At 42.1% G+C, this 22,027-nt stretch overlaps 1 protein-coding gene across 1 annotated transcript in view; it reads right to left on the bottom strand.

Annotated features, from left to right (window-relative positions):
• GATA4 (GATA binding protein 4) overlaps positions 1–21,170 on the bottom strand; it is a 93,077-nt gene extending 71,907 nt beyond the window's left edge. The window contains exon 1 of the mRNA XM_040427190.1: positions 21,107–21,170. The gene's annotated coding sequence lies outside the window, so the exon portion shown is untranslated. The remainder of the gene's footprint in view (positions 1–21,106) is intronic.
• Positions 21,171–22,027: the final 857 nt, after the last annotated feature.

Raw genomic sequence — 22,027 nt, 5'->3', positions numbered from 1 at the left:
TGTATTATATATTGTGCTGTCAGGTCAACGTGTGGTGTTGTGTGCATGTGGTGGCAGTGTCTCGGCCTGCTGGCTGTTCCCCAGGACATGGTTGCCACCTATGCCGTTGCCGGTGGTAACAGGTGCAGTGGAATGCTTGTTTGTGCTTTTCCCTTTATGTGGCTTCACTACCCTGTCTGGACTTGGAAGGGATAATTCCCTCTCCGTTGTGTGTCTGTGTGGGTGTGGCCACTTGGGCTATTTAGCCTCTGCTGAGACCTGAAGCTGAGGGGTACTCCAGCCTTGCTTTAAGCTGGAGGCATCCTCCTGGTCTCTTATACCATCTGCCAGTGAGGGCCACCCTTGTGGTCATAGATATTATGTCACGATGTTACTTTATGTGTGTGTGGTGTCTATTCTTACTGCAGCTATGGATCTGGGTTCCTGTGTGTTTTTGTGTGTGTGCTGTGTCCTTTCTATGTTTGGTGTGGACGTCAGCATTTGAGCACGGGATCCAGTCAGTGTGTTTGTGGCAGGTAGGGGTGGAAGTGGTTTTACTCACCTGCCATATCCATAGGCTGTTTATGTTTCCTCTTCCTTGCAGTTTGGCCAGTTTAGACTCCTGTTCGTCCGTGTCAAGGAGGAACAGGTTGTCTTACACAGCTCCTAGTTCAGGGATCCCTTGAGGGCTAGTAGGGACCCGAGGTTCCTGAGTATGAGTCCTCCTACCTTCAGGGTTGGCTCATACAGCTAGGAGTCAGGGTCAGATTTAGGGATGCGTTAGGAGGTGACCTGCTCCCTAATTCTGTTGTCCTGGCCTAGCAGCTACCCTTTCCTATGACACCGCGCAGCTGAGGGTTTCCCCCACTCTCAGCCGTGACAGAGGTATAATGAGATATATGGAGATGAACTGAGGCTACATAATGAGGTATATGGAGCTATACTGTATCTGTATAATGAGGTATATGGCGGTTTACTGAGTCTATACAATGAGGTATATGGAGGTATACTGAGGCTGTATATGGAGGTATACTGAGGCTATATAATGAGGTATATGGAGGTATACTGAGGCTGTATATGGAGGTATGCTGAGGCTGTATATGGAGGTATACTGTGTAATGAGCCCTATTGTGCTATATGGAGGAGCACTGAGGTGTATACTGAGGTGTAATGAAGCTATGTACTGAGGTATGTTAATGTAACCCTGTGACTGGATATTGTAATATAATGAGGTACATGGAGGTACAGTGAGGATATATTATGAGGTATATGGATGCATACTGAGGCGATATATGGAGGTATACTGAGGTCTATAATGAGGTATATGGAGGTATACTGAGGCTATATCATGAGGTATATTGAGCTATACTAAGGCTATATATTGAGGTATATGGAGGTATACTGGGGCTATATAATGAGGTATATGAAGGTATACTGAGGGTATATAATGAGGTATATGAAGGTATACTGAGGGCATATAATGAGGTATATGGAGGTATACTTAGGTTATATAATGAGGTATACTGAGGCTATATATTGAGGTATATGGAGGTATACTGAGAGTATATAATGAGGTATATGGAGGTATTCTGAGGCTATATAATGAGGTATATTGAGGTATACTGAGGCTATATATTGAGGTATATGGAGGTATACTGGGGCTATATAATGAGGTATATGAGGGTATATAATGAGATATATGAAGGTATACTGAGGGCATATAATGAGGTATATGGAGGTATACTTAGGTTATATAATGAGGTATACTGAGACTATATATTGAGGTATATGGAGGTATACTGAGAGTATATAATGAGGTATATGGAGGTATTCTGAGGCTATATAATGAGGTATATGGAGGTATACTGAGGCTATATAATGAGGTATATTGAGGTATACTGAGGCTATATATTGAGGTATATGGAGGTATACTGGGGTAAATAATGAGGTATATGGAGGTATACTGAGGGTATTTAATGAGGTATATGGAGGTATACTTAGGGTATATAATGAGGTATATGGAGGTATACTGAGGCTATATATTGAGGTATATGAAGGTATACTGGGGGTATATAATGAGGTATATGGAGGTATACTGAGGGTATATAATGAGGTATATGGAGGTATACTGAGGCTATATAATGAGGTATATGGAGGTATACTGAGGGTATATAATGAGGTATATGGAGGTATACTGGGGCTATATAATGAGGTATATGGAGGTATACTGGGGCTATATAATGAGGTATATGGAGGTATACTGAGGGTATATAATGAGGTATATGGAGGTATACTGAGGGTATATAATGAGGTATATGGAGGTATACTGGGGCTATATAATGAGGTATATGGAGGTATACTGAGGCTATATAATGAGGTATATGGAGGTATACTGAGGCTATATAATGAGGTATATGGAGGTATACTGGGGCTATATAATGAGGTATATGGAGGTATACTGAGGCTATATAATGAGGTATATGGAGGTATACTGAGGCTATATAATGAGGTATATGGAGGTATACTGGGGCTATATAATGAGGTATATGGAGGTATACTGAGGCTATATAATGGAATCGCTAATCGAGTCTCTAAACGAGCAAGTTGCAACACTGAGAGGCATTGACAATTTGCAAAAGAGTTTGCTTCTCACCGAGCAAGCACTCTTTGGGGTAGATGAGGGAGAGGGTGACAGAGAGGAGGCTGAGGAAAGTGAGGTAGCTAGCTGGGTAACAGTTAGAAAGCGGGGTAGAGGGAAGAGTGCCAGGGAGGCTAGCCCTGATCTGACACACCCCAACAAGTTTGCACGTTTGGCAAATGAGGGGCATATCAGTCCAGGGACGGCACTGCCGCAGACGGACACTTCCTCTGCCAGTCAGGGGAATGTCAGCTCCGGTAAGCAGGGGACCAGGAGAGCAGGGCAGGCTGGAAAGGTGCTGGTAGTGGGAGACTCAATTATTAGGGGAACAGATAGGGAAATCTGTCACAAAGACCGTGATCGCCGAACAGTGTGCTGTCTTCCTGGCGCTAGAGTTCGACACATCGCGGATCGGGTTGACAGATTACTGGGAGGGGCTGGAGAAGATCCAGCGGTCATGGTCCATATCGGAACCGATGACAAAGTTAGGGGTAGGTGGAGAGTCCTTAAAAATGATTTCAGGGATTTAGGTCAAAAGCTTAGGGCAAGGACTTCAAAGGTAGTATTTTCCGAAATACTACCTGTACCACGAGCCACACAAGAAAGGCAGCGGGAGATTAGGGAAATTAACAAGTGGCTCAAGAACTGGTGTAGGAAGGAGGGGTTTGGGTTCCTGGAGAACTGGGCCGACTTCTCTGTCGGCTACAGGCTCTATCGTAGGGACGGTCTGCACCTCAATGGGGAAGGGGTAGCTGTGCTGGGGAGAAAGATGGCTAGAAGGTTGGAGGAGTGTTTAAACTAGGGACTGGGGGGGAGGGTAATTACACTATAGGAGGGGAAGATAGTGCAGATAGAGACCGGGGGCAAGGTAATAAGAATGGGGGAGGAATGGAAGGAGGGACTAGAACAGTTCAGAAGGAAAGGTGTAGGGTAAAAAATATACATAAACCTCTCATATGTATGTATACTAATGCCAGAAGCCTGACTAATAAAATTGGTGAACTGGAATTAGTGATGTGTGAGGAGGACTATGACATAGTGGGAATAACTGAGACATGGCTGGATGATAGCTATGACTGGGCAGTTAATGTACAGGGTTACAGTCTGTTTAGAAAGGATCGTCAAAACCGGAGAGGGGGAGGGGTTTGCCTTTATGTAAAGTCCTGTCTAAAGCCCACAGTCCGAGAAGATATAAGTGAGGGACATGAACATGTGGAGTCACTGTGGGTAGAGATACATGGAGCTAAAAGCAATAATAAATTACTAATAGGAGTTTACTATAAACCACCGAATATACCAGAGTCCACAGAAAATCTACTACTAAATTAGATAGACAAGGCGGCAAATCATAATGAGGTGGTTATTATGGGGGACTTCAACTACCCAGATATAGACTGGGAAACGGAAACTTGTATATCTCATAAAGGAAACAGATTCTTGGCAATAACCAAAGACAATTACCTATCCCAACTGGTTCAGGACCCGACTAGAGGGACGGCCATACTGGACTTAGTATTAACCAATAGACCTGACAGAACAACAGATGTGTAGGTTGGGGGACACCTGGGAAATAGTGACCATAAAGTAATAACCTTCCAATTATCATTCAAACGAGCGTTTCTACAGGGAGGAACAAAAATACCAAACTTCAAAAAAGCTAAATTTAGCCAACTAAGAGAGGCCATCGGCCTAACTAACTGGGACAAAGTCCTCAAAAATAAAAATACAGCCACAAAATGGGACATCTTTAAAAACATCCTAAAATCTCATTGTGAGAGGTACATACCGTATGGGAATAAAAGGTTAAGGAACAAAAAGAAACCAATGTGGATAAACAGAACTGTAAAGAAAGCAATAAATGACAAAAAGAAATCATATAAAACACTAAAACAGGAGGGTAGCACGGAAGCACTGAAAAACTATAAGGAAAAAAAACAGAACATGTAAAAAACAAATAAAAGCGGCCAAACTAGAGACCGAGAGATTAATTGCCAAAGAGAGTAAAACTAACCCTAAAATGTTCTTCAATTATATAAATGTTAAAAAGTATAAATCCGAAGGTGTCGGCCCTTTAAAGAGTAATGAGGGGGGAGTCGCAGAGAGCGACGAGGAGAAAGCAAAGCTGTTAAATATTGTTTTCTCCAATGTATTCACTGAGGAAAATAAACTGTCAGATGAAATGCTGAATGTTGAAATAAATTCCCCATTAAAAGTGTCCTGTCTGACCCAGGAAGAAGTACAACAGCGACTTAAAAATATCAAAATAGACAAATCGCCAGGACCGGATGGCATACACCCCCGTATCCTAAGGGAATTAAGTAATGTCATAGCCAGACCCTTATTTCTGATATTTGCGGACTCTATACTGACAGGGAATGTCCCACAGGATTGGCGCATGGCAAATGTGGTGCCAATATTCAAAAAGGGTCCAAAAACAGAGCCTGGAAACTATAGGCCGGTAAGTTTAACATCTGTTGTGGGTAAACTGTTTGAAGGTTTTCTGAGAGATGCTATATTAGAGCATCTCAACGGAAATAAGCAAATAACGCCATATCAGCATGGCTTCGTGAGGGATCGGTCATGTCAGACTAATTTAATCAGTTTCTATGAGGAGGTAAGTTCTAGACTTGACAGCGGCGAATCAATGGATGTCGTGTATCTGGACTTCTCCAAAGCATTTGACACTGTACCTCATAAAAGGTTAGTATATAAAATGAGAATGCTCGGACTGGGAGAAAACATCTGTATGTGGGTAAGTAACTGGCTGAGTGATAGAAAACAGAGGGTGGTTATTAACGGTACACACTCAGATTGGGTCACTGTCACTAGTGGGGTACCTCAGGGGTCAGTATTGGGCCCTATTCTCTTTAATATATTTATTAATGATCTTGTAGAAGGCTTGCATAGTAAAGTATAAATTTTCGCAGATGACACTAAACTGTGTAAAGTAATTAACACTGAAGAGGACAGTATACTACTACAGATGGATCTGGATAGATTGGAGGCTTGGGCAGATAAGTGGCAGATGAGGTTTAACACTGATAAATGTAAGGTTATGCACATAGGAAGGAATAATGCAAGTCACCCGTACATACTAAATGGTAAAACACTCGGTAACACTGACATGGAAAAGGATCTAGGAATTTTAATAAACAGCAAACTTAGGCTACTTTCACACCTGCGTTCGGGTGTCCGCTCGTGCGCTCCGTTTGAAGGGGCTCACGAGCGGCCCCGAACGCATCCGTCTGGCCCCAATGCATTCTCAGTGGAGGCAGATCCACTGAGAATGCATCCGCCTGCCAGCGCTCAGCCTCCGCTCCGCTCAGTGAGCGGACACCTGAACGCTGCTTGCAGCGTTCGGGTGTCCGCCTGGCCGTGCGGAGGCGAGCGGATCCGTCCACACTTACAATGTAAGTCAATGGGGACGGATCCGCTTGAAGATGACACCATATGGCTCAATCTTCAAGCGGATCCGTTCCCCATTGACTTTCAATGTAAAGTCTGAACGGATCCGCTCAGGCTACTTTCATACTTAGAAAATTTTCTAAGTTTTAATGCAGACGGATCCGTTCTGAACGGATGCGAACGTCTGCATTATCGGAGCGGATCCGTCTGATGAAACATCAGACGGATCCGCTCCGAACGCTAGTGTGAAAGTAGCCTAAGCTGCAAAAAACAGTGTCAGGCAGCTGCTGCCAAGGCCAATAAGATAATGGGTTGCATCAGAAGGGGCATAGATGCCTGTGAGGAGAACATAGTCCTACTACTTTACAAATCACTAGTCAGACCACACATGGAGTACTGTGTACAGTTCTGGGCTCCTGTGAACAAGGCAGACATAGCAGAGCTGGAGAGGGTCCAGAGGAGGGCAACTAAAGTAATAACTGGAATGGGTGGACTACAGTACCCTGAAAGATTATCAAAATTAGGGTTATTCAACTTTAGAAAAAAGACGACTGAGGGGAGATCTAATTACTATGTATAAATATATCAGGGGTCAGTACAGAGATCACTCCCATCATCTATTTATCCCCAGGACTGTGACTGTGACGAGGGGACATCCTCTGCGTCTGGAGGAAAGAAGGTTTGTACACAAACATAGAAGAGGATTCTTTACGGTAAGAGCAGTGAGACTATGGAACTCTCTGCCTGAGGAGGTGGTGATGGTGAGTACAATAAAGGAATTCAAGAGGGGCCTGGATGTATTTCTGGAGTGTAATAATATTACAGGCTATAGCTACTAGAGAGGGGTCGTTGATCCAGGGAGTTATTCTGATTGGAATCGGGAAGGAATTTTTTATTCCCCTAAAGTGAGGAAAATTGGCTTCTACATCACAGGGTTTTTTTGCCTTCCTCTGGGTCAACTTGCAGGATAACAGGCCGAACTGGATGGACAGATGTCTTTTTTCGGCCTTATGTACTATGTTACTATGTTACTATGTTACTAGGTATATGGAGGTATACTGAAGGTCTATATTATTATATTGGGGTACTGCTTATTGAGGTGTACTAAGGTTAGATAATGAGGTATGTTGAGGCAGAATGAGGGCTGATGATACACGGGGGTACACATAGGCTGGATATGGGGGCATATTGGATATTTAGGTAGAATAGTGAATTTTGAGGCTTTATAATGTGGTACATTGAGGTATACAGGGGCTGAATATTGGGGTTCACTGAGATTCCATTGACATCATTGGTGGGGACACTCGATCCCCCATAGTACCAGCAGATATTCCCACATGGATGTAACAGTGAGGGGAGTAGACCACCATAATCCAGCGTCCAGTATAGTCTAGTGTAGTATAGAAAAATCCTCTGCACGAGTTGAGGCACCGCAGGGTCCCAGGGGTATGTTTTTACTAAGGTCTAGGGCCGCGCCCAGTCTTGCTTTGATGCAGATTTGGGCTGTATTCACAGGCAGCAGATTTGTTGCAGAGAGTTCAGTGACTGATAATCAGTTCCATCCACCTTGGGCTCGCTTTGCACACAGCGCCGTACATTGTTTAGTGGCCGTGCTTGGTATTGCATCTCAGTCCACTTGAATGGGACTAAGCTGCACAAAGGCCACATTACTGATGTGACGTCACAGGGCGAGGAAGAGGCCGCAGTGCCCCCCCGATCGCCGATCGGGCTGTGTATGTTCAATTTCCAATAATTTGCTATAGACGTTCAAGTAACATCTGACCTACAAAAACACAGTAAAAAAATGCCAAAAAGTCTCCGCAAAACGTAACGTGTCACTCCACCCACAAAGGGGACGCCGCAGGAAGCCCGTGTTAATTCCGTCTTTTTATTTTTTTTACATTATAATGGTTGCATTTACATTTCTGTTTTGCATTTCCGTGTCCGTTTGGCGTCCGTAGAAAAATACGTCTGTTTGGATCCGTGTTTGGTCCACGTGTCCTTTTTTTTGCCCTCCGTGTGTCATCCGTCATCCATGGACACTGCCCAGCTGAAAATTTATTTACAAAGCACCTTCTATCAGTGGTCAGTGAAAAACGGACCAAACACGGATGCCATCCATGTTGTGTCCGCGATTTTCACGAACCCATAGACTGATTGGTCCACATCACAGTCAGCAAAGTTTTTTGCGGACCCATTGAAATGAATGGTTCCGCGTATGGTCCGCAAAAATAAATAAATGGAACAGACACAGAAAGAAAATACGTTCATGTGTATGAGCCCTAATACTCACGTTTTTTTTAATGCACCGCATGTTCCTATGGATCCATCTTGGCGCCGTGTTTAGCCTATAGAAGCCAATGGGTTGAATCTAAAAACATATTTTCTGTACTGACCTAGATTTACATCCAGATTTCAGGAAAATTCAGAGAAAAGAAAAAAATAACTTAAAAACCCCTTTAACAAAATAAAGGAACAAAAAAAAACGGATCATTTAGAGGAAAATGAAACAAAACGTAAAACGACGATCCGAATCTGATCCGTATTTTCATATGCACATGTAAAGGAGCCCTAAAGCTGTCAGGATCTGCTGGGATCTGTAGTTCCTACGCGCTCGGAGAATAAGTGGCCTGTATTGGCTCCATGTCTGAATTGTGGCCTATAGCTGCCATGATCTGCTGGAAGTAGTAGTCCCACCACAGCCTGTGCGCCGAGACTGGGGCTTGTAGTTCCACCACAGTCTGTGAGCCCTATCTGCTGCATCGCTGCTGGGACGTGTAGTTCGCCAGCAGCCTGGGGCTGTGTGTAATGAGTCAGCCCTGGGCTGTGGACACACAGGTGCCTCATGGAAGTGTTTGGTGACTTGTAGGCGTTTTCCAGTAATTAAAAGCTCGTTAGTCTGTTTCTTTTCATCAGGGTGACACGTTTGGGCTGAATATCCCGGCCTCAGACTGACGCCTGGAGGTTTACAGTTCCTGCAGATAGAGAGCAGAGGCCGATAATCAGATCCTCCGCCTGCCAAACCTCCATCTCCAGACACTGGCCGCCATACATTGTGCACAGGACGTATGCATCCGTGTCACATCCACGTACAGCCATGACACATATGTGTACTGTGTGCCCTCCTTCTCAGGACATAGACATCCATGTCACATCCATGTACAGCCATGACACATATGTGTACTGTGTGCCCTCCTTCTCAGGACATATACATACATGTCACATCCACGTACAGCCATGACACATATGTGTACTGTGTGCACCGCTTCTCAGGACATATACATACATGTCACATCCATGTACAGCCATGACACGTGTACTGTGTGCCCTCCTTCTCAGGACATATACATCCATGTCACATCCATGTACAGCCATGACATATGTGTACTGTGTGCACCCCTTCTCAGGACATATACATACATGTATATGTCCATAATTATTACATGCCCAAAATAATACATCCATGTAACATCCATATACAGCCATGATACATGTATGTCTATTGTGTGCACTCCTTCTCAGGACATATACATACATGCGACATCCACGTACAGCCATGACACATATGTGTACTGTGTGCACCCCTTCTCAGGACATATACATACATGTGATCTCCATGTACAGCCATGACACATATGTGTACTGTGTGCACCCCTTCTCAGGACATATACATACATGTCACATCCATGTACAGCCATGACCCATATGTGTACTGTGTGCTCTCCTTCTCAGGACATATACATACATGTATATGTCCATAATTATTACATGCCCAAAATAATACATCCATTTAACATCCATATACAGCCATGATACATGTATGTATTTTGTGTGCACTCCTTCTCAGGACATATACATCCATGTCACCTCCATGTACAGCCATGACACGTGTACTGTGTGCCCTCCTTCTCAGGACATATACATCCATGTCACATCCATGTACAGCCATGACCCATATGTGTACTGTGTGCCCTCCTTCTCAGGACATATACATCCATGTCACATCCATGTACAGCCATGACATATGTGTACTGTGTGCTCTCCTTCTCAGGACATATACATACATGTATATGTCCATAATTATTACATGCCCAAAATAATACATCCATTTAACATCCATATACAGCCATGATACATGTATGTATTTTGTGTGCACTCCTTCTCAGGACATATACATACATGTATATGTCCATAATTATTACATGCCCAAAATAATACATCCATGTAACATCCATATACAGCCATGATACATGTATGTCTTTTGTGTGCACTCCTTCTCAGGACATATACATCCATGTCACCTCCATGTACAGCCATGACACATATGTGTGTATTTGATCTCAGGAAGGACATATACACCATGTAAGATCCATGTACAGCCATGATACATATGTATTGTGTGCATTCCTTCTCAGGACATCCAGGAAACATATGTGTGCATTGTCTACATTGCTTCTCAGAACATATATATCCATGCAGTGTCGGACTGGGGTCCCTAGGGCCCACCAGTAAAATCTATATTGGGGGCCCACCGTACGGATACATTCATATATTACCTGCTACCAGATGATTAAATATGGGGTCCCTGCAGCAACTTTGAGAAGGTAGGTCCTGGGGAGAAGAGGACACTGGTGGCTTTCCTCTACCCCTAGATACATACGTATGTATTGTGTACATTGCTTCTCAGGACATAGACATCCATGTACAGCCATGAAACATAGAAGTGTATTGCGCCATATACATCTATCACCTGAACACACACAGCTATAAAGCCCCTGAAGGTGAGCTGTAAGATCAGGCACACTGGAGCACTGCCGCCCCTTTAACCAGCTGATCAGCAGCCCCCCTCCCAATCTCATATTTGTGGCCTATTTATTCTAAAGGAGCCGGGAAATCACTGTAATAATAAAAACGTAGAACGCAAAGATCTGCAACTTCCTCCGATGCTTTAGTTGCTCGCCAATTTCCAGATCTCTGCTTGCTTACATCCAAAGGCTGAAACGTACGCAGCTCTGCTGCACCTCAAAGCAGAGGCCCATGCAGTGCAGACAATCCTCTGTCAGCTGCGCACATCTCTCTCCTCTCCTGAGAGTTTGTTACAGTGTGTCGGCGCAGATAAACTGCACAAGCCCTAGAGAGCCCTGCCTGTTCAGGATTGTTTAGATTGGATACAGTTGAAGCAAACCCTCAGCTCAGATACGTATTACGTGTGCGCAAGTTTGAGCGCAAACATGACATTGCCATTCACCGACAGCAAGCAGAGATCTCTGCAACGGAAATACTAAATAAATTAGAAAGTTGCAAATCTTTGCCCCTTTAATAACATGATTTCACACTCTGTGTATTGAACCTGTAGGCTGTGTCTTCACCGGATCAACTTGGGTCCAAAGATGTCGTGTGGCCAGTCAGTCAACCGAGGTGAGACCTCAAGAACTTCTTAAAGGGGGTTGTGCCATGACAAATACATTTTTCAAACCAGCGCCTGAATCTGAATACTTTTGTAAAAATTTTAGTATAGCCACTGAGCTAATAAAAAAAATGTATCAGTATAGCGCCACCTGCTGTTTGTTCTTTTCCTTATTTATCCGTCCAAATCACTGAACTGGTCGCACGCGCTCAGTTTAAATCTTCAGCTGCCACCAGCCATGTCTTCTGTCAGAAGCTGTGACAGTTACAGGGAAAGAGCTGCAGCAGAAAGGACACGCCCCTACGAGCTGCCAGCCTGAAATAAATGTAGCCGAACACTTGATGTCATAGATCTCTGGATCTATTTGAGGTACAGGGCTGGTTCTAGCTTTGTTAGAAAGAGATTGTTATGTACTATTTGATGTCTGATTATTTTTTGGGGGAATATCCCCTTTAAATGAAGTGTTTTTGTAGCTATAGGAGGTATGGGTGAACATACCTTCAGTGCAACCTGTACAGCTGCACAGGAGTCCTATAGGAAAGGGGCCCAAACTGCAATAAAAAAAAAAAGGGCAGCAAGGTTCCCTTTGCTCAGAATTACTGATTTAGGGCTCCTGCACATGACCCAATCAATTTTTGTGGTTCGCAAATCACAGATCCTGGCCGAGATCCTGCCGCCATTTTTTTCCCCCTCCTGCATAAATGTCCTATCCTTGTCCACAAAACAGACAAGAATAGGACATGTTCAATTGTTTTGCGGGGCCACGGAACGGGTGTGCTGTCCACATGTTTTGTGGCCCCAATTGAGATGAATGGGTCCACATCTTATCCACAAAAAATGCGGATTGGATGGGAACCAAAACTACGGCCGTGTGCATGAACCCTAACTGATCCATCAGATGAAGGATCTACTAGAGGGTCAAAGCAGGGGCGAATTGGCCATAGACCCTACAGGGGCCCCCCCAAGTTCTCCTCACTGCAGCTGACCAAGTACATAATGAGCTCTTAGTGGTAAATAACGCTGTCAGACTCAGGTACTCATGTACCCGGCCAGCGACCACACATGTCCTCCTGAATTCAACTGCTGCGACCCACACCTTACCTAAGCCCCCAACTGGAGGAGGAGGACAGAAGATGGTAGCTATTGATGGCCACCACAGAGGGACAGCTTTTGGGGCAGTATACTGTGCTACACTGTGGCATTTGGTTCTGCTGGGGTGGTATTTTGCCCTATGGTATTGTTGACCCCGCCTACTTGTGTTGCCCCGCTATCTGTTAATTTGGACCCCCCTACAACATGGAGCCACTTTTAGGGTTTTTTCCAGGGCCACTTTAAGTTCCCAATCCGTCCCTGGGTCAAAGTAATAAGCACTATGATGAGCCCCTCACTTTTTCTAAGTTCTCTGAAACAACATGGGGCCCACATGCTATTCGTGCACAGGGGCCCCTCTACTGTCTATGTCTGTCGCTGATAAGAAGTAAAGAAGTAGCAGCTGAACCCAGACCCAAAAGCCCCTCTCATGAGAAGACACTAGTATAATAAATGGGGCATGGCAGGTGGGGCCCTGTTTTCGATATCGCATTGGGGCCCAAAAACTTCAAGCTCTGATGAAGGGACTAATGAGTCTGAACTTTGATGTAGAAGATGACGGGGCTGGATCCATTCCTCTCCCTGACACATGCGCAGATGAGATTGATTGAGCAGTTTACTCATGCGCCAGAGAGGAAATAGTTCTGGCCCCATCCACAGCGGAAGTGACATCCCTTGTATGGTCCAGGCCAGAAACCTGGTAAAGGACATCACATTGACGGATGCAAGATGTTCAGTAGAGGAGAGTCACATGACCGGGTTCCCGAAAGGCCGATCCACGCAACTTCGGAACGATATGTATATTACAAACTTTCTTCCACAGGTGTGTTCTGTGCCACTAAGGTGGCTTAGTGAAAGGTGCTGGGTCCCAGAAAAACCCCTTTAAAAATACTTGGGCAACCCCTTTAAGGATGAAAACGGTCTTTCTAGTGCCATCTATAGGCAGAAAGGAATAAGGGCTCATGCACACGACTATTTTTTCCCCCCGTTTACGTATGCATTCCGTTTCCGTATTTCCGTTGAAAGATAGAAAATGTCCTATTATTGCCCGCAAATCACGTTCCGTGGCTTCATTCAAGTCAATGGGTCCGCAAAAAAAAACACATACAGAAATGCATCCATATGTCTTCTGTATCCGTTCCGTTTTTGCGGAACCATCTATTGAAAATGTTATGCCCAGCCCAATTTTATCTATGTAATTACTGTATAGTGTATATGCCATACGGAAAAATGGAATAGAGACGGAAACACAACGGAAAAAAATGGGACAACGGATCCGTGAAAAACGGCCCGCAAAACACTGAAAAAGCCATACGGTCGTGTGAAAGAAGCCTAAGAGAGATGGGTTTTCATTTTTTTCGGAGACGAGCTCATTTGAGAGCATGGCAGACAGGTCTGCAATAAAAAATACCCAAATTTTTTGGGAAGCCATAGCAACCAATCACAGCTCAGCTATCATTTCTTATAGTGTTCTTGGAGAATGAAAGAAGCATAGTGATTGGTTGCCATGGGCAGCCATAGAAACCAATCACAACACAGATTTATTGTAGTGCTTTCTGAAAATAAAAGCTGTGCTGTAATTGGTTACAGCAAATTAGGGACCAATAGAGGCCGCTCCCAAACATGCATAAGTCCCACCCATTTTCAGCCTGAATTTGCAGGGAATGTCTTTGAAAATTAGGGATAGTCCCTGTAAACTTGGGACTGTTGGTAACTATGCTTTTGTCACTGAACCGGCCCCCTCATCTGAGGAGTTGTCATGGCAGCCTTGTAAAGGCCACTTGGCCTACCATCAGTGGCAGGGTGTAATAGAATGATGCTGCAGGCACAATACACAGCAACACAGAAATATTAAAAAAGAGATAAAAAAAGGTCATATGTACAAAAAACAAGCACTCATTTATCTGTTGTATTTATGCAAAAGTTTTATTTTATTTTGTAAAAGTAGTATAATATAAAAAGTAGTAAAATATAAAAAAAAAATACCTACCGGTATATACATTTGGTGTTGTAATACTATATCCTTTAATTAATGGTAGTATTAAAAATATAACGTCCATCAAAAAGTCCTCATACAGGTATGTCAAAAAGAATCAAGTTTTGGATTTTGGAAAGTGTGAAAGAAAATTAAAAAAAAAATTGAAAATGCGAAAACTGGTTATCAGTGAAGCATAGACTTCTTCCGTAGAAGATGGTTTGTCCTACTGCCCAATAGTGTTGATCCAGAGAAAGTAAAAAAAAAACCCCATAAACTGCAAGTTGGTGAAATATGAAATACTCGCTCCTCAGAACAACCCCTTGTAAGCTGTTGGTTCAGCTTCAGAAACCATCTGGTTGGCCACCCATTTCATATCACCCACACATATATGTAAATGCGGTGGCCTACAGCAACTGCTGGGTATCAAGGCCTAGGTGGCCTTCTCACAGCAGGTCAGCACACTCTGATGACATCATCGCACCTATTGGAGGATGCTCCAATCAGCCTCTCTCTCTCGTCTGAAATAGCAGGTAACAGAGAACACTACATGCACAGCAAATGAAGACACAGAAGACTCAAAGGGGTTGTCCCACTGGTCTCTGCTTCTAGGTCTGGTCTCATCAGGAAAGGTTAGCTCCACCAATCATTGGTTGAGGTGGGTGACCATGGCTGCCAGTGACTAGCTGAGCAGGCATCTCCAGGAGCAATGGGGAATCGTTCAGGGTGTTTCCTTTCTTTTATTTTTTAACCCCTGGACATGCCCTTTAAGAAGTAACTGATGTTGCTATAGAGGAGGCATTTATTTTAACAAGTCACCTTTTACGAGTAGGGGGGCACTTATTTCTACTACTGGAATAAGAGTCGTAGTAGTATATACAAGGCTGTTCTGTGTATCTGCACTGCTTGCGACTGTGATGAACTCTCTGTTTAGGTGAAGGGCAGGTTAAGGGATTTGCTGCTGTAAGACTTGACGTATTACTTGTTAACTCTTCAATAAGCTCCTTAAGACACTTTAAGTACAAATAAAACATGCAAAGGGTAATTGTACCCAATCCTGGCTGCTCGTGACGCTTTTATTTACACATAAAACCATTATGAATGATTTGAGAGATGAAGCAGAGTCGTTAAGCGCTCACCGATGAATGAGGAGATATTACTCATCTGCTTGGAGGAGGATTTTTTGTCTAGGGTCTTCCTCCCTTCCTCTTCCCAGACCATACTAAGTCATAATCTCCATCTGACAGAGGTTTACAGCTGGATTTCAGGGAAATATGTTGTAGGGTTTTATGTTAGTTGTGGTTTCAGTCATCTTAAGTGGTTTTAAAGTGGTTCATCTCAATTGCATGGACAATATTGACAGACAGAGGACATTTCATACCACCATAGTAATAATATGTTCGGTTCTTAATCATAGCTAGGATTTCCTGCAACCCTGTGCCCCTACACCTTAGATGGATGAACATTTGGCCAACAGTTGCACCATCCCATACACATGCATGCTGAGTTTGGCCAAGTCTGAGCTCGCTCTAAATAGGAAGAGGGGAATACGGCACTGCCAGACACCTCTGAAAGTGGATTATCTTCATGAGAACACCGGATCTCTTTGTTGACATCCAACATGCCAAATCCTTCTTTCCACTGACATCTGCCATTTAGCTTGGGTTCACATCTGCTCTGTGAACTCCGGCAGTCTGCTCCGGTGGAGGAGCAGACTGTCGGAGTTCACCGTGTCCGGCACAGCCGGATCCCCATTCGCTGTAATGGGATCCGGGGGTAATCTGGCCACTTTCCAACTTTTGGCTGGATAAAAAATGTTGTGTGTAGCATTTTTTGTCTGGCTTAAAGCGGACACTGGATACAGTGACCGGATTATAGTGCTGGAGCCACAACGCAGATGTAAACCCAGCCAAAGGTAGTCAGGAGGTCCTCATTTGCATAAATGGTCAGTTGGTCCCACCGAGATTGGTCCCAAAGTTCATCTAATGTGTATGGTCACCATTGATACCCTGTTTTTTGTTGCTGAGCCTTCTCTCCAGCTTTGCCCCTGGCTGAATGTCTAACATAGGTTGATAGGACACTACTTCTCTCGGGTTAGCTTGTGAAAATCAAAGGCCTCTGGGTCAAAAATAATGATGTAGCATCTTGTGAAATACCAGCTGAATGAGTCTCAAAGGCTATCTAAGGGGTGAAAATGACGTTAGATGGGGCACAATAATGACCCATGTCTTATGGGTGGAACAGAAAGACCCCATGGGGATGCATGACCCCTAAGCAGCGACTTACCATTCTCTTTACATTTAATCAGGACAACCACCAGGTCTGAGAAGAGTTGCAGTCTTCTTCAGCCATGGTTTCCTGTGAACAAGATAATAGTGCCCACTATAGTTCCAGCCCTGGTGTTTTCAACTAAGAATGTTGGTTGCAGATGGCGTTTAACCAGCTGGTGTATTCTTTTGGCCTTGTGGTTTGCCTTCTCTCTAGAGGTCAAAAGTCAAAAAAGTGTGTGCTTCCTGTTTTAAGATCAGATACTATGCATATTTTAAGTAGATGTTTCATAGCAAGGCAATGGAAGGTTCAGTAAAGCTTAGACGCCTCCGTTCACTGGTTTCTGGTTGTACTTTCTTGGACCCCTTTTGGTAGGTACTAATCACTATTAATAGGGAATATCCTCACAAAACCAGCCATTTTAGAGATGCTCTGACCTAGTTGTTTACACATGACAATCTAGCCAATGTGAGAGTCGCTGAGTTCCTTAGGCCTGTATTACACCAACAGATTATCTGACCAATTTCTGTCCCATGAGACCAATAGTTGGAGTGTGTAACAAAAGATCTGTGTGAAAATCTTTCAGATAATTTGTTGGTGTAATACAGGCCTTAAGGAGGATTTAGATGGGCCGTCTGAGCGACTGATTGTCGGGAAGGAAGCGTTCCTTTCCGACCGTTGGCTACTCGTTCAGTGATGGAGACCGTGCATTTACATGCAGCGATCTCCTTTACTGTATGAGGACGGGGGATCACTATAGCGATCCCTGGTCCTCATACAGAATCATGGCTTCGAGTAGCAGATAGTTGTTTAGACAGCAAGATCTGCTCCTCAGAAGCCATGATCGGTGGTGCCTGCATGAGCAACAGGACCACCCAATGAACAGCGGCACATTTAGACGGCCAGATGATCGGGAACAACCGTTTGCAGGAACAGTCGTTCCCGATAATCTGACAATTATTGGTGTGTCCAAATGCACCTTTGGCTTGCCCAAAGATCAGTTCACATCATCAGCATGCTTAGAAAGTGTAAAACTGTCCCTACACACAGATATGGCTTATTAACTTAAGTGTATTTTATCTCAATTTTCCCTTCCTTTTTCTTTATCAAAAATGGGCAGGGATCCCAACGAGAAGGGTGGGGAGAAGGGAAACGCATCCCAAAGTAAAGGCCAAGAGGTCCACTTTCAGAAAATGAATACTATAATGCGGCTTCTTTGTATCTCTGTCCTTTGGCCCTGCTGATATGATGTAGCTGTAGCACATATTAGTAGCATTATGTAATATGTGGTGTAAAAATTCATGTTTCAGTCAGAATTCATTGCTTACTACTATTATGCCAAAACTGTTATGTCTAAATGGCATTTAACCCATTATCGCCATAGATAGTTGTTCAGTTGTTAGTTACCCCCCCTCCATTAGCATACAAGCTGAGTGAGTCGGTTATTTTAAAGGTGGATTTAGAAGGGCAGGTAATCTGGCAGATTGTAGGGAAAGAACGTTCCTGCGAACGCTCGTTCCCTACAATCTGCCCGTCTAAATGTGCCGTCGACGATCGGTAGTGTAGGCACAAAAATGATCTTTTCTGGTCAAAACAGTGATATGCTGCCCAGAAACAATGCAGGTGTATCGCAATAGCAATCCCTCGTCCTGATACTGTGGAGGAGATTGCTGTATGTAAATGCAGCACTTCACCTCCACTTAACGAGCAGCCATCTGTCGGGAAGCAGCGCTTCCTTCCCAAGAATCTGCTGCTCATCTGCCCGTGTAAATCCACCTTAAGCGTACATCCACATGGTATGAAATTAGTAGCAGTAATACAGATGAGATTGTAAAAATTGTTTACAACATTTTGAAATTTATGTATCCACTTTTTTTGTGGATTTTTCCTATTGGCTTTAATGGGAAAGGTAAAACCCAATAAATACACCTCAAAATTGGCAAATGATTTCAAACCTTTTGATTATTTTTTTTCTTCACAGGAAAATCCACAATGGCAAATATTCAACAAATCTGTACAATTTAATGTGGATTTGTTGCTGCAGATTTCTCTGCCGATTTTGACCAAGAATATGCAGAAATTTCACCTAAATATATATTTTAGCGTGTTTCAAAAACATAATCTCGTACTTTCTTATGCTAGCAGTTATCAAAATGGGCTCCTCCTTATGACGCCAGATTTTGGTCTTTTTATATCACTTTGGACAACCCTTGTGAGTCCTCAACCGGATCTTGCCCCCCAGTGACAAAATAAATGGGACTGGATTGGAAGCCCTCTCTTCAAGGACTCCATAACAGTCACATGGATGGTCTGCCTCCATGGGATGTGTTGATTGGATTAATTTTTTATTTGCGACCATAATGATTGATCTTTGACACTATTTAGTTTTTCAACTGTGAAGAATTTTTTGTCTCTTCCAACATAAACTTAAGCCACAACTATTTGAGTTCCCTTTCTTTTTATGTACCATGTAGATGGTAAGATCTTTTAGATGAAATATTTTCCAGTGGTCAGAACCGTCTGATGATCATCTAAGGTCTACAAGGATCACGGCTCATATCAATTATATGCAACCAATTGTAACGAATTCAATAAAAAATCCACCAAAAACTTCTCATGCTAAAGGAAATTTTACTTGAATGTCAAGGAACCTCCCCTGGTGGAACTTGTCAGTTCACAAATATTGAACCAGAGATACATGGAAGGGTGAAGGACACCTGAACTTTCCTTAACGGTAACTTAACAGGTCCTGATATCTGCATTATCTCTTATTTGTTCTGTACTCTACAGTTGTGAGCTAATAAACACTTCTGATTAAAACTACCATTCATTAATTATTATTTTCTAATATTATAATACATTTTTTATGCCTTTTCTGTGCAAAAAGGTACCACATTTTGAAATTTTGGAAAGAAATGCGACAGTATGTTTTAAAATATATGAGTTGGTAATGTATCATAAGTAATTAAAAGTAAAATTAAAATTAAAAAATGTAATTTTTTTCACTTTACTTGTTTTTTTTAATCACAATAAACATTTGAAATAATGCTGACTAAATAATATTACATGGTTATATGAAAATAATCATACAGTGGGAATATGAAATACTCAAAAACCATAGTAATGATATTATTATATTGTCATCATCATCATCATTACCATATTATTATTATTATTATTGTTGTTATTATTATTATTTTTTGCAGCTATTGTTCATTTTATATTAAATTATTATGTTATCATTATATTATTATTATTATACTATTATATTATTATATTTTTATTATTGTCATTTTTATATTAGACTAATACATTAGCATTATATAATTATACCATTACATTTAATTATTATTTATGCTGTTATTGTTCTTGTTATATTAATTTATTGTATAGTCATTATATTACTAGACTATTATGGTTACTATTATATTATACTAATACATTAGCATATTATTATTATACCATTACACTTAATTATTATTATTATTTTGTTGTTATTGATTGACAGTTAAGTTTTTTACTAGTATTATATTCATTTATGTTCTAATGCAGTCTTCAAATTCTTTAGTATTAGTTTTATTTTTCGTTACTGTATCCTTTGTTCTTTGTTGAAGCAGAAAAATTTTTCTTTCTTGGATACAATTAAAACATTAAATTCATTGAGTATATTAATGTAATATAATTAAGTCTATATTTTGAATCCTGTTCTTACATTGTATACAAATGTATAATAATATAATTTATGACATTTATAAAAAACAAATGAACAAAAAAAAAACAGCAGAACCAAACAATTCTAACCAATCTCAAGATTTCTTCAATAGCTGAATACTTTTGAAAATGTCACTTTCAGCAATGAAAATTTAGTATATTTTATATTACATTTCAAGAAGAAATAGTACATTTTTGAAAACAATTTTAAATTTTTTTTTCTTGTTCACATGAGAAAAAAACCAGGAGAAGCACAATTGAAATTACTTTTCAACACATATATAATTAATCATGATAATACTATTTCATAGTAACATGTTAGATCTAGAAATTCACCTCTGAGAGTTCGAAGAGGCTTTTTTTGTTAATGTTTTCTTAGCTATTTTTATATAATTTAAGACTATTTTTTTAAATGTTTTATCACAGCTTTAGAAATGCTTTACTGGTACTATTTCTTTTCTTTTATATTCTTTTGTCTTATTTATATTATTATTTTTATTATATATATATATTTTTATAATTCTACCTCCTCCCCGTAAAATGGCTGCTTGTCACTGTTTGCCCGGCATAATTTTTCAAAAACAACCACAATAACCATTTTCATACAGAAAAGAAAAGACAAAGTGCACAATACCTTTGACTGCGGGGACAAATATTCACACGGTGCTGGGGTCTGCTTGCTCCTGAGTGGCAACATATGGAAGTTGAGAAAGCAAACTCCCAGCCCTGAGCTCTTTCCCTTGGAATTTGATAACATTAAAATAGATAAGAGAGTGGTTTATTAACCTCCAAGCTTCTAGGGGGTTTCACAAAACTGCTCTGCGTTACCAGCCTTTTATTCACTAACTCTTTATTCATCCTAGTAAGGTTTTTTTTCAATTTTTTCTTTTGAGATTTTAAGCCCGCTTTGGAGGTACAGAATTAAGGCGGGCTTACATGGGGCGAGCTAAAGCCGATTGTTAGGAAGAAAGCGTTTCCTCCTGACATTCAGCTGCTCGTTTATTGAAGGAGACCACGCGGTTACATGCAGCGGTCACCTCCACAGTATGATCGCTATTACGATCACTCGTCCTCATAGAGCTGCACTGTCTTTGGGCAGATGATCGCTGTTTAAACTGCACAATCTGCTGCCCAGAAACGATCATTTATGTGCCTGCATGAACGACAGGATCACCTGATGAAGGAGCTTTTTGCTTGTTGTGATCAGCGGCACATTAAGGCTCCATTCACACGTCCACAACGTGTTTTGCGGATACACGGAGCAGCGGATCCGCAAAACACGGAAAGCGGCAATGCTGACCGCAAATTGCCGGCACTAATAGAATATGCCTGTTCTTGTCCGCAATTGTGGACAAGAATAGGACATGTTCTATTTTTTTGCGGAACGGAAGTGCGGACCCGGAAGTGTGGATCCGCAATTCCGTGTCCGGGCAGCACATCATGCTGCCCCATAGGAATGAATGGGTCCGCAATTCTGTTCCGCAAAATGCAGAACGGAATTGCGGACGTGTGAATGGAGCCTTAGACGGGTAGATTGTGAGGAACGGTGTCCGCT

The sequence above is a fragment of the Bufo bufo genome, chromosome 4 (genome assembly GCF_905171765.1).
Source record: "Bufo bufo chromosome 4, aBufBuf1.1, whole genome shotgun sequence".
Lineage (NCBI taxonomy): Eukaryota > Metazoa > Chordata > Amphibia > Anura > Bufonidae > Bufo > Bufo bufo.
Note: the sequence above shows the minus strand (reverse complement) of the source record. Positions and strands in the feature narration are given on the sequence as shown.